Source organism: Hoplias malabaricus, chromosome 2 (genome assembly GCF_029633855.1).
Source record: "Hoplias malabaricus isolate fHopMal1 chromosome 2, fHopMal1.hap1, whole genome shotgun sequence".
Taxonomy (NCBI): Eukaryota; Metazoa; Chordata; class Actinopteri; order Characiformes; family Erythrinidae; genus Hoplias; species Hoplias malabaricus.
In genome coordinates, this window is record NC_089801.1 from 19877680 (window position 1) to 19890124 (window position 12445).

At 42.6% G+C, this 12445-nt stretch overlaps 1 protein-coding gene across 1 annotated transcript in view; it reads left to right on the top strand.

The window, feature by feature from the left end:
* LOC136675087 (astrotactin-2-like) overlaps positions 1-12445 on the top strand; it is a 469599-nt gene that overhangs the window by 197187 nt on the left and 259967 nt on the right. The gene's annotated exons all lie outside the window — the stretch shown is intronic.

Sequence of the window (12445 nt, forward strand, 5' to 3'; positions counted from 1 at the left end):
GTAGTTCCCCTCTACACCAGAATACTAGGCTAGTGTTACTCGGGTTCCTGTTGGCGGCCATATTGTGAGTGTGTGTATATAAGGCACATGGCGCAGTAGGTCCTTTGCACAGTCTTGTTCTTGGTTCTGTTCTACAATTCTAAGCAATATCTATATCTAATGTCCTTTTCTCCTGGTTTTGACGTTCGGTTTATGAGATTTGGAATCGTGTTTTTTGGATATAGTTGAATTATTAAACCTGCACTTAACTGCCTTTTTCTGGAGAGTGTTTGTAGATATGCCTCTGTGTTGTGGTCTGCAACGTCTCCAAAATTAGTGCTTATACGATGAAATGTAATTGTATTTGTAGATAGATATTTGTAACACTTCTGTGTTATGATTGGTTTTGATTTGTGGATATTTAATGATCACTAAGCCAGCTCCTGCCCAGTGGTGGTGCTGTTTCATTAAATGCATGTGAAACTTCTGTAATAGACCTGAAGACAAGCTAAAGAAACAGATGTTTATGGTTGGGATTAAGGCTTTTCCAGTTTGAAAGCTGAGTTTTTATTATCTAAGCTGAGTAGGCATCAGAAATTCACCTGTACATTCAGCTCAGGTGAAATATCTTTACGATTTATATGAACTTTATGTGAGAGATCAGGTTTAGATCAGGTGGCTGCGGGAGGACAAGGAGCCTCTTAAAGAAACCCACACCAGCACAGGGAGAACACTTTTTTTAAAAGCCATTATATGTAGCAGTATGTGCTGTGTGCTCATTCGTCCGCTGTTGTTTTTTTGTCTGGAAATAACTTCAAACCAGATGAGTCCATTTTCTCCTGTGCAGAGCATTTCACATCCAGCCAACTCTGGAGGACTTTGTTTACATCTCAGACTCTGAATTATGCAGGAGGTCTGAAGCATCACCCGAGGGAGTGAACAGCGAACCCCGTCGTCTCGTGCAAATCTGACAAAGATGGATGGAAAACGGTTAAAGGAGGAGATGGAAAGTTGGAAACAAAACATCCACCTCAAACTTAGCGGACCACCATATGGTCCCCCGTCGTCAGCGGCGACAGAGGGGTGTTTAACCTGCGCTCGCTCCGATGGGGATCTGCGTGAAATCAGCTAAACAGAAACTGCAAGCCATCCATTAATTACGCTCGTTTTTAGCAGGCATCATTAGCATACGCATTGTTAGCGCGTGTCCTTATCTTCCTGGTGGAAGGACCTCTGCTGTCAGCCGGAAAACTGGGACAGAAGTGAGCGGAATTGGAGCCGACGACCTTGTGCTCCTGCTACCTGTTCTTTTTCATTTTATTTTTAATTATTTATTTAAATATTTTTTTTTTTTTTGCACAACACAATTAGCTTCCTAGCAAGGTAATGTCCTTTCTTTGGCGAGGCCTGAATTTAATTAAAGCCAACAATGGACTTCAGCTGATTCGGGGTCAGGGCGATAGAAGGCCTGAAGAGGCTGCTGGAGATAATAGGAGATGATTGTTGTCCTCCGCGACCTGAGGCCTTTTTTGTCGGAGCTTTGTTTATGGCCCCATTAAAGGGAAAGGTTGGCGCTTCTGAAATAATCAGCCGCAAATAAAGACGCAGCGCTGGGATAGTTACACGTTTATTGACCAGCGATTACACCCAGGTGCCCGAACGTAAAAACTGACCCTCGGTTAAAGCATAATCCTGGAGTGGAATGGATGTTTAAAGGCTCTGAAGTTGCTAATGGACACTTCTTTTAACGGCCAATAAAAGATAAGTGTTTATTACTGTGTTATTTGAATGGAGACGTGGGTAAGTGTTTCTGTTGTTGTTGTTGGAGCTCATTTAAATGCTGTGGAGTTCTCCTGGAGGGTGTGTGTGTGTGTGTGTGTGTGTGTGTGTGTGTGTGTGTGTGTGTGTGTGTGTGTGCAGTTACTGACCTCGCTCTTATTTCACAGTAATGGCCTGTTATGCTGGTGTTTTACAGTGTAGACGCATGTAGTAAAGCTCTACTCTTTGGGGGACTCTGTGTGTGTGTGTGTGTGTGTGTGTGTGTGTGTGTGTGGACTGTGAGTGCCTGAGCTGTTTATGTCCATTTGCTCCCCTGGTGAGATATTGCTGTTCTGGATAGTACACCTCTCTCTCTGTCTCATTCTTCTTCTTTTTTTTTCATCTTGTCTCTCTTCACCCTTTTCTTCTCATCTGTTTTTAACTTCTCTCTCTCTCTCTCTCTCTCTCTCTCTCTCTCTCTCTCTCTCTCTCTATCTGTTTCTCTCTCTATCTCTCTCTCTCTGTTTCTTTCTCTGTCTCTCTGTATCTCTCTCTCTCTCTCTGTTTCTCTTTCAGTGTGTGTGTGTGTGTGTGTGTGTGTGTGTGTGTGTGTGTGCCTCACCCTGTCTCTGGCAGGGTCTCCCTCAGTGAGTCTCCTGTGGAGCAAATTGAATAAATCACAGAGGAATCCACACGGCTGAGTACCTCCATAGTTTTCATCCTTAGAGAGAGAGAGAGAGAGAGAGAGAGAGAGAGAGAGAGAGAGAGAGAGAGAGAGAGAGAGTTTCTCTCGGTTCCTGTCCACTGGGCTTCTTCTTGCACAGTTTAAGTCTGGCCTTATTTGCATAGCGTATGTTTATATATTTATTTATTCATTTTATTTTTTCTATTCTTTCGCTGCTGTTAAAGTACATAGTTAAACATGTGATTTCACACAGTTACTGCCTTCTCCTTCTCTTCATCTCATTAGCCTACTGAGAACAAAAGAAAAACACAACATTATGAACTTAATTCAGCTCTTGATTTAAATGAAGTCATTTGTTTGGAAGGAGCTGGAGGGCTTTATTTTTTCAAATAAATATATATCTCTTTAGATAAATACAAATGTTATCTGATCAAATTAACCTCAATTATTTTTTTGTAACAACTCTAGCCCCTAGCCACTGCATTCACCAACTATTTAACCTCTAAACACATAAAGACTGACCTCAGAAATATGACCAAGGCCAGTGTCATGGGCTGGTGTCATGTGGTGGCTTCATGCCTAAAATGAGGAGGTCTGGGTCTTAACTCTCCTTTATGAGTGGTATCCTTAATCTGAGAGTTTAAAATTAACTACGTCTGAAATGACCACAGTCCATGACTGACCTCATATTTCCTGCTGACCACGGATAAAAGGATTAATTCACTGGATAAAAGATGAAACCCATTTTTTTTTTAAGCCCACCCCCTTGTTTTGAATCTTATCTTGACCCTTGACCCTTGACCCATGGAGGTACACGGTATAGTGTTAAAAACCATCTGCTATGGAATGGCACAATCCTTCAGGAGCCACTGGACTTCTGTGTAGTAAATTCAGGGCATTGTGTCTTCAAAAGTGGAAATATGACAGCTATTAGTTTGCAAGTTTTCAGTTCCACCTTAAATCTTGCAATAGCAGCAGGCACTCAAATGTCACTACTTACTACCATTTAAGGTGTAACTGGGAATTCTGAGAGATCAGCTACCTACTATCCATATTTCTACTTGTTGTAAAGTACAGGCACATAATACATTGAAGCTACATTTAATTACAGTTGTCATTCATTCATTATATGCAACCCTTATCCAGTTCAGGGTCGCGGTGGGTGCAGAGCCTACCTGGAATCATTGGGCGCAAGGCGGGGAATACACCCTGGAGGGGGTGCCAGTCCTTCACAGGGCCACACACACTCACACATTCACTCACACACTCACATCTAAGGAAACTTTGAATCTCCAATCCACCTACCAACGTGTGTTTTGGGACCGTGGGAGGAAACCGGAGCATCACGAGGAAACCCACACAAACACAGAGAGAACACACCACACTCCTCACAGACAGTCACCCGGAGGAAACCCACACAGACACAGAGAGAATACACCACACTCCTCACATACAGTCACCCTGAATAAACCCACACAGACTCAGGGAGAATACACCACACTCCTCACAGACAATCACCCGGAGGAAACCCACACAAACACAGAGAGAACACACCACACTCCTCACAGACAGTCACACTGAGCAAACCCACACAGACACAGAGAGAATACACCACACTCCTCACATACAGTCACCCTGAATAAACCCACACAGACTCAGGGAGAATACACCACACTCCTCACAGACAATCACCCGGAGGAAACCCACACAAACACAGAGAGAACACACCACACTCCTCACAGACAGTCACACTGAGCAAACCCACGCAGACACAGGGAGAACACACCACACTCCTCACAGACAGTCACCCGGAGGAAACCCACACAGACACAGAGAGAATACACCACACTCCTCACAGACAGTCACCCGGAGGAAACCCACGCAGACACAGGGAGAACACACCACACTCCTCACAGACAGTCACCTGGAGGAAACCCACACAGACACAGAGAGAATACACCACACTCCTCACATACAGTCACCCTGAATAAACCCACACAGACACAGAGAGAACACACCACACTCCTCACAGACAGTCACCCGGAGGAAACCCACACAGACACAGAGAGAATACACCACACTCCTCACATACAGTCACCCTGAATAAACCCACACAGACACAGAGAGAACACACCACACTCCTCACAGACAGTCACACTGAGGAAACCCACACAAACACAGAGAGAACACACCACACTCCTCACAGACAGTCACACTGAGGAAACCCACACAAACACAGAGAGAACACACCACACTCCTCACAGACAGTCACACTGAGCAAACCCACGCAGACACAGGGAGAACACACCACACTCCTCACAGACAGTCACCCGGAGGAAACCCACACAGACACAGGGAGAACACACCACACTCCTCACAGACAGTCACACTGAGGAAACCCACACAGACACAGGGAGAACACACCACACTCCTCACAGACAGTCACACTGAGGAAACCCACACAAACACAGGGAGAACACACCACACTCCTCACAGACAGTCACACTGAGGAAACCCACACAAACACAGGGAGAACACACCTCACTCCTCACAGACAGTCACCCGGAGCGGGAGTCGAACCCACAACCTCCAGGACCCTGGAACTGTGACAGAGACACTACCTGCTTCTCCACCGTGCCGCCTTACAGTTTTTATAATAATTTTAAAGGATATCTCAACATTGATTCACTCTTTGTTTGAAGTCTGTGAAAAATGCTAGTTTCAAGGCATGCATAGCCCTACACCTTGGCCCTACCCCTCTTTCCCAACAATAAGTGTGCTGTTATGCCCCTACACCTAGGCATAACAGAGGGAGGGGTACAACTAAAAGGGTGAAATGGGATTCACTCAAAGGCTAGTGGGTTTATTTGGAGTCATGCTCTGGGTTTCTGCGCAGACCAGTCAGGGTTTACGAGTGCTTTGAGACAGGCTGTGTATAAGAGCATGGACTGTGGGTTCCTTTCCCTCAAAGGCACTGTCCATTAATGAATTCCTCAGGCTATGGGTCTGAAAGAAAGATGACCTTTGAAGGTTTTATGGCATGGGTTTTGTCCTCCCAAGCACTGCTTGCCTCATCCATGAGGTGGACACACTTGCACTTTCAGGGTAATCAATTTCAAATACATTGGCCAAATAAACCACGCCGCACAGTCTTAGTGCTTTCCCCCCAGACCCTTTGGACCTAGATCTGCTGGATTAGTGAGAGCATAGCTTCCCAAAGCGGTGGTGACAAGATCAGACAAGTGGTGAGGACATGTCCCCTAGGCTTGATATAAAAAGCTATCCTGCACTACTGTGTAGTATGAAAATTACAGCAGCCACAGATTTCAAAGATGCCCCAAACCAGTGTCCCCTAGCATTGCTGGACACTCTGGGTCACAGAAGATAGCCATGGTCTTAAGGTTAGAGAAGAGAGCGTGGGAGTAAAGGCTCACAGGTTTGATCCCCTTGACAAGCAGGAGGAGAAAAATGGCCAGGGAATATAAAGGAACAGCACTGTCTCCCCCCTCAACATTCACAGATGTCCTGTAGGGAGGACATTACCATTCATCTCCAGACAAATACATAGCAATACAGTACCTTACATTCAACAACAATAATTAGGAGACCACCCCAAGCCCCACACTGGCCTTTGTCTTCATCGGCTGAAGCCAACGCGGCTGGCCCCCGGATCTAGAGCAGGGCCAGATCTCTGCATTCACTCGTCCAGTCGGCCAATTCCCAGTGGCCATGTCTCTGCCGTCTCTCACTGATGAGTTCCCTGGGGACGTCCTTGAAGCCAGCCATGTCTCGCTGTCAATACCCTGCTCTCCATTGGCTCCTCGCTGCTCAGGCTTTCGGCTCACACTCCAGAGGATGAGAAGCTCCAGTCCTCAAAGCTGATGTTGTACAAGAACCTTGGGAGCGTCAGCCTCCACCTGCCACTAACACCATCCACATTCCTGTTTTTTTTATATAGAGCCAGGACTTTGTTCAGTTCTTTAATAGGACACACACACACACACACACAAACACACACACACACACACACACTCAGATTCTCAGAAGGTATAGACATGTTACTGGGGTTAGCCTATCATGTCACTGGGGTGGGATTTCTTTAGAGGGGCATTCCATAAAGCAGGGTTTCTTAGTTTAGCCCAAGAACATAAACCCAAATCAAGCCTGTCCAATAGGAACAGAGCTGAGGGAGATTCCTATTACACAGTCCACAACTTTGGGCTTAAGTTAGCTGGCTAACTGAGACGTCCTACTTTGTGGAACACTGAAATATCTGTAACATTTCTAGGTTATGTTTGATATTTAATTTTCAGTCACTAGCACTGTTTCAATAAATACATGCGAACTCTTTGTAAACACTTGGAAATAGTGCTGTAAACTGTTGAATGTAGAATGATAGACAATCCAGCAGCTACTGATTAGATTAGAGTTAGGATTAAGATCAGTGTTAGGTTTCGCTTTTAGAAATCCACAGGTACATCTACAAAGAGTGAGTTATATTTGGTAAACATTGTACAAATCACAGGATTTTTTTTTTTTCCACACTAGGAACAGCCAGATTAAGAAGCTCTGCATTTTACAAACCTCTAAACCAGCTCAGTCACAGACACTCGATCAGACTCAGCTTTGGAGACTTGGCTGGAGAGGGCTGTGGTCAGAAAAGCAGAGCAAAACCCCCATTTCAACATCAAAGGACCTGCTAATTTATCATTTTCTACAAGCATCGCTTAAAGATGATGTTTAGAGGTTTATTGATAATCTGTAAACATGCCAGGGGTGACATAAACATGCCCAGGACTGGCCATTGGCCATGACTTTACAGCCACCCCTCCCAGACCTTGTTCCCTACACTGTCCTGGACTCTGGACACTTCTCGGTGTCCATCTCTGCGATTATCTGCAGGAGCTCTCTGGCATCTTGGCTCAGAGATCCACTCTCCTCTCGACTGCGGGCCGTTTCCATTGCTGTAAAGACGCTGTTAACCCACTGCCACCGCAGATAAGAGTCTCACCACGGAGATAAGAGGAGACTGAAGGAGAAAGGAAGGACACTAGGCCTCAGAATGTGGACAGAGATGCAGCAGCTGTTGATATATCTATAAGAGATGTACATTTTAATAATTAATTTAAGATAAATATTCAATTTAGTTGATCCTTGGTAGGATTTTTCAGACGGGTCTTTGCCATTTTATCCATAGATTATATGCAAAATTAAGAGTGATACATACTACATTAAAATACTGATAATAAGATTTATAGTTACATGCTCAGATATTAATATGTATCCAGTCATAATCCAGAATCAGTGTGTGGTGCACGGTGTGTGTCAGAGAGGTTCCCATTCTGTAGCTGGGAGGAGACGGATTCAGTTAGAAACACGCGGAAATCTCTCCAACAGGTGAATATTTTCGTATTATTGCTCAGTCCCTCGACAGTTTTCTAATAATTGCTTTTGAAAATTGCTGTCTTTTATAGCGAGGCTGCGTTTATAAACCAAGCCAAATCAAGATGAGGAGGAAATTGCTTGTAAAAATGATGGCATACCAGGCCTCAGGACATGTCAGACAAGACGTCCTGCTGGATCCACAGAAAATAAAGAGGAGATTTGAAGCATATAATTTGCCGTTTGATTGCTGTCCTCTTCATATCCAGATACTTCAAGTCCAAGCAGACGGAAGAGATCCAGCTAAACTCACAGGGCACTGTATTGATGCTTTTTTTTTATTTTATTTATTTTTTTCTTCTCCTCAAATGGCATCAATTTGGAGAGCTGAGGTATTGTTTTCGCAGGGTATCCGTAACCATTATTGACCAATTGAGTAATTACTGTCAAATTACAGTGCTATTAAGGTGTAATAAAACAGATTTACATGCAAAAGTTTGGCACTCTGTCATTTTATTCAGTGATAAACACAGTATGGTTTGTTATGTGATGAGACTGAATGTATTTGTTCAATATTGGCTTATTTATATGTTGAGATGTAGTCACTCATACACAGTAAATTCACCAGTGTTAAATCAACACTGCTAGTGTAATAATTCAACCCTCTCAGTGTTAGATTAACAGCAATTGGTTGATTTGACACTGTTGAATTTACTGTGTAGTGTTGTGGAATGAAGCAGGGGTCTATACCATCAATAAACAACCTAACAATGAATGATATTTACAAGAATTTAAAGATAATTATGTGTCCCTTAATCATTAAATGGAAAAAAAGTGGACTAGTGGGTTGTAAAGCTGTTAAATTTTCATGTTTTTTTTTTTTTTGTTTTTTTTTTTTTTTTTTTTTATGAAAACGTAAACTGATGACTGACGGGTATATTGTATTCTACCTAAAACACAAGTGAAATACAGGTTGACAGTTTAAATCTGAACAGCAAATATTCCTTAGTTATAAGAAATGTATATTTTGAGATATTTCTGGAGGTCTCTCGGAATCAGAGTTGGTATGAGTCCATGTTATGGGTAATATTCATAGTGTGAGAGTCTCTGTGTGTGAAGTGGATGTAGGTGTAGGAAGCCCAGAGAAAGCCTTTGGCAACAGAAATCAAAGCTGGAATATATCTGACCACAGGCTGGTGACTGATACGTCCATGACGCATGTGGGGTCCCGACAAACGAGTGCTAACTCAAGCCTGAAGCTTCGTAGTTTAAAGCCGGGTTTAAACCTGATTTAGCTTTCACCAGTCAGCCTTCAGAACAGGCCCAAGTACAGCTTCAGTTAAGCTTAGTGGCAGTTTGAATAATAAAATCATTATTTTATACCCCCTGAGGAGACGGAAGTTTCAGTATCTGAGTCCAATACGTATTTTGGGATGCTCAGTCACCAACACCCCTCCCCTCGATAGCCAATTGTCATCAACGAATAATTTCTATTATATTCTCCAGTGCAAGTCTGGCTTTGTGTCCATGAGTGTCTCAGCCCAATTCGTTATAAAGGGCAGCCCAACCTTTGCACAGTAAACCATTGTCTCAGAGGGTGCCCACATTATTAATCTCATTCATTTTTCATAAAAGCTCCCTTTGGAAATGTTAACGCTGCAGTGTGATAGGCTGTGTCCTCATGATCGCCTCCATTTTTCTTCCCTTTTCACTGTGTCCTTTTATTCTACGCTTCTACTACTCTTCATTACATCACACAATGGCTTAGTGCACTTCATCAAGATAATGTGGAATCTGTGAACTTCACTTCACTTTGCCTCATCCTTGTCTAGACTCTGACTGATCTGGATTGTTGTCTTAGGCAGAGTTTACTAATAAAAACCCTTGTTTGGCCACATTTGAAAGACTTTGTGTAATTAATGGCTTGTATTACTTAGTAATTGCATGATAACTGAGTAAATCAGAAAGTACAAGAGCAGGGAATAGAGCAGAGTACTCACTGTTGGGTGCTAAACATTTGGAAATGAATGGTTGAGAATGAACAGCCAATGGCGCTTTGTTCTTTTGTGTCTGTTTACTTTTCCGAGTAAGGGCTTCTTGACACCTCCGCATCCTTTTAGACCCTTAGTGCGGATGTGGGTTCTCACAGCAGGAGGATGGAAACAAACCTGTGATTCATTTGTTCACTTTTTCTTTCAAAAATAACGTAAATGCTAAAGCTAACCAAGGTCTCCCCCAGTGACAGTTAACCTTCCTCCTGTGTTATCTTCCTGTTACTATCTCCTATGCTAATGGTTGGTTTTGACCCGAGTCTTAAATCAGCCATACTATCCCCTAAAACAATTAAATATTAACCAGTTTGTTTCTTCCCTCTTGTTGACCTTGTTATTCTTCCTTCTCCATGAAAGGATTGGTTGTAATTGTTCATTGTTGCAGACTGTAAACTGGAGATGTACACTCTACAAAACACAAACTCTAAACTGACTGGGCCTTACATGTCTGGACATGTCTGTCTTTCCTTGTTTTGTGAAACAGACAAAGATAGAAGCCCCTAACTGAAGCTCGAGTGGTTGTAGGAGGAGCCAGCTGTAGGCTGTTGGTGTATAGTGTGTTTATGAGTCCAGATTTGGCACTTGTTTTTGTTTTCTGATTTAAAATTATACCTGTGTCAAATCATAATTTTAACAAGAACATTTAATAGTTTAGTAAATATATTATTATTATTATTATTATTATTATTATTATTATTATTATTATTTTGTTTAAATAGAAGTTCCTGACAAAGTCAAAATGTCTTGATGCAATAAACATTTATGGCCAAATAAACAAACATAAGCACTTGTACGCTTTTAAAACCTAAAATGGACTCGGTCAAGACCCTAACACAAGAGGAAGGTTAAAGGTGACATTCACAATTTTAATCAAAACCACCTTTGATAACGTTCAGATGTTTCCTCACCATTAGCTGCTCTCCGTTCTGTCTGTAACCAGTCTAATGTGTTTATGAAGCCGCTTGGAGTCTCCGTCCTTTTTGATGGGCTTCTCTTTCTCTGCTCACAGCAGATAACAGCTGCATCTGAAAGTGTTTAGACGAGATCTCCAAAGTCTAAAAGTCATAAACAGAGATTAGAATATTGCTTTATTTCTTCTCCATAGGTGGTGATACTGATTTATGTTCACTGTTTCACTATTTTACTGTTTTACTGTTTTAAGGTGGAAACTCTAAATTCAGGAGAGTGCTAACTGCACGACATAAACACAGAGTGTTTAGCTGCAAATCTAAACAGCTCGAGTTATACATCAGTTTCTGTGAATTAAACCTTACATACAGGTTACACTTGCTCAAAAACAGTGTTTTTTTTTTTTTTTTTGTTTGTTTTTTTTTTGTTTTTTATTTTATTTTCCCTCAAACACACCATCCCAACTTAAAATATGCAGAGCTTTTGAGCATAAACAAACCAGAGAGAACAGCATTTCCCCAGAACTAATATTAATATTACTGGTCCCTGTCATCTGATGCCCCATATAAGCTGGACACATGTCCAAAGGGAGAGGCAAACAAAGCAAGTCACTTCAATGAACAGAGATCAAAGAAAAACAGTCTTTGTTGTAAAATCTTTAAACAATAACTGCTCACAGCCAGACCACAGTTAGCCTCGCAAACACACAGATAATCAGAGTTTATAAACACACCCACACACACACTCCTTTAGGACCACAGCTCCAACTCCCAGCAGGAAAAAAAAAAAAAAAGGCACACCGTTGTCATGAAATATGCATGGGGCAGTTAACCCCGGAGCTCGGGCAGGTACTTTCTCAGTCAGGTCAAGGCTTAAGTGGATGCCCTGAGCCAGTGTTTGTGCAGCTGTCTGCAGCTGGATTAGCCCTGAGCTCTGTCTAAGGCCCACATGGGAATGTAGGCGGGTGTATTTAGCCTAGCCTGAATTAGCCTGCATTCTCAGAGCTGCCTGCAGTAGATAGTTTTGGGATATTGCTCTAATCTTCAGTGGAAGTGGAAGCTCTGTCACAGCTTTTTGAATGCAGATGGTTTCCGAAATGTGGGTGTTACTATGTATTTAATATGCAGTTACATATTTACATATGTGTATTTACAATATATAAACTTGAAGGTACTGAAAATTGACCACGACCATTAGACTTTCCCCAACATCTTGAAAGGAGGTCTTTATAGTTTGTAAATCAATGTTATTCTAAATCCCAGGGCAGGTCCAAGCCTAAATCTCTCCACGTACAGCACTACTTACCCCTCACCTTCAGGTAAAGCCTGGCTTAGTTTTCCACTCACAGCAAAGACAACAGAGCAATACTCTTCATTGAACGTGAATGCTTTCTGTCAGCACTGACGCCTCTGTTGTTCTCCAACTCCACCGAAGACCGTCCAGAAACCTTGCCTGCTATTGTGGGAATGCTAATTCCACGACCTTCATTGCTATTCATGATTTATGTATTCAGCAAACCAAACGAGACTCATGAGAGTTTCAGTGGGAGACAGTTTTCTCAGCCCAAGCAGGGACAGTGTGAAATTGGTGGGAAGCTCTTTTGAAGAGTATTGGAGTCCCTGGTCTCTGGCAGAGGACTGGGTGGAACACATGAGATGTACAATCCTATTTAATATTAATT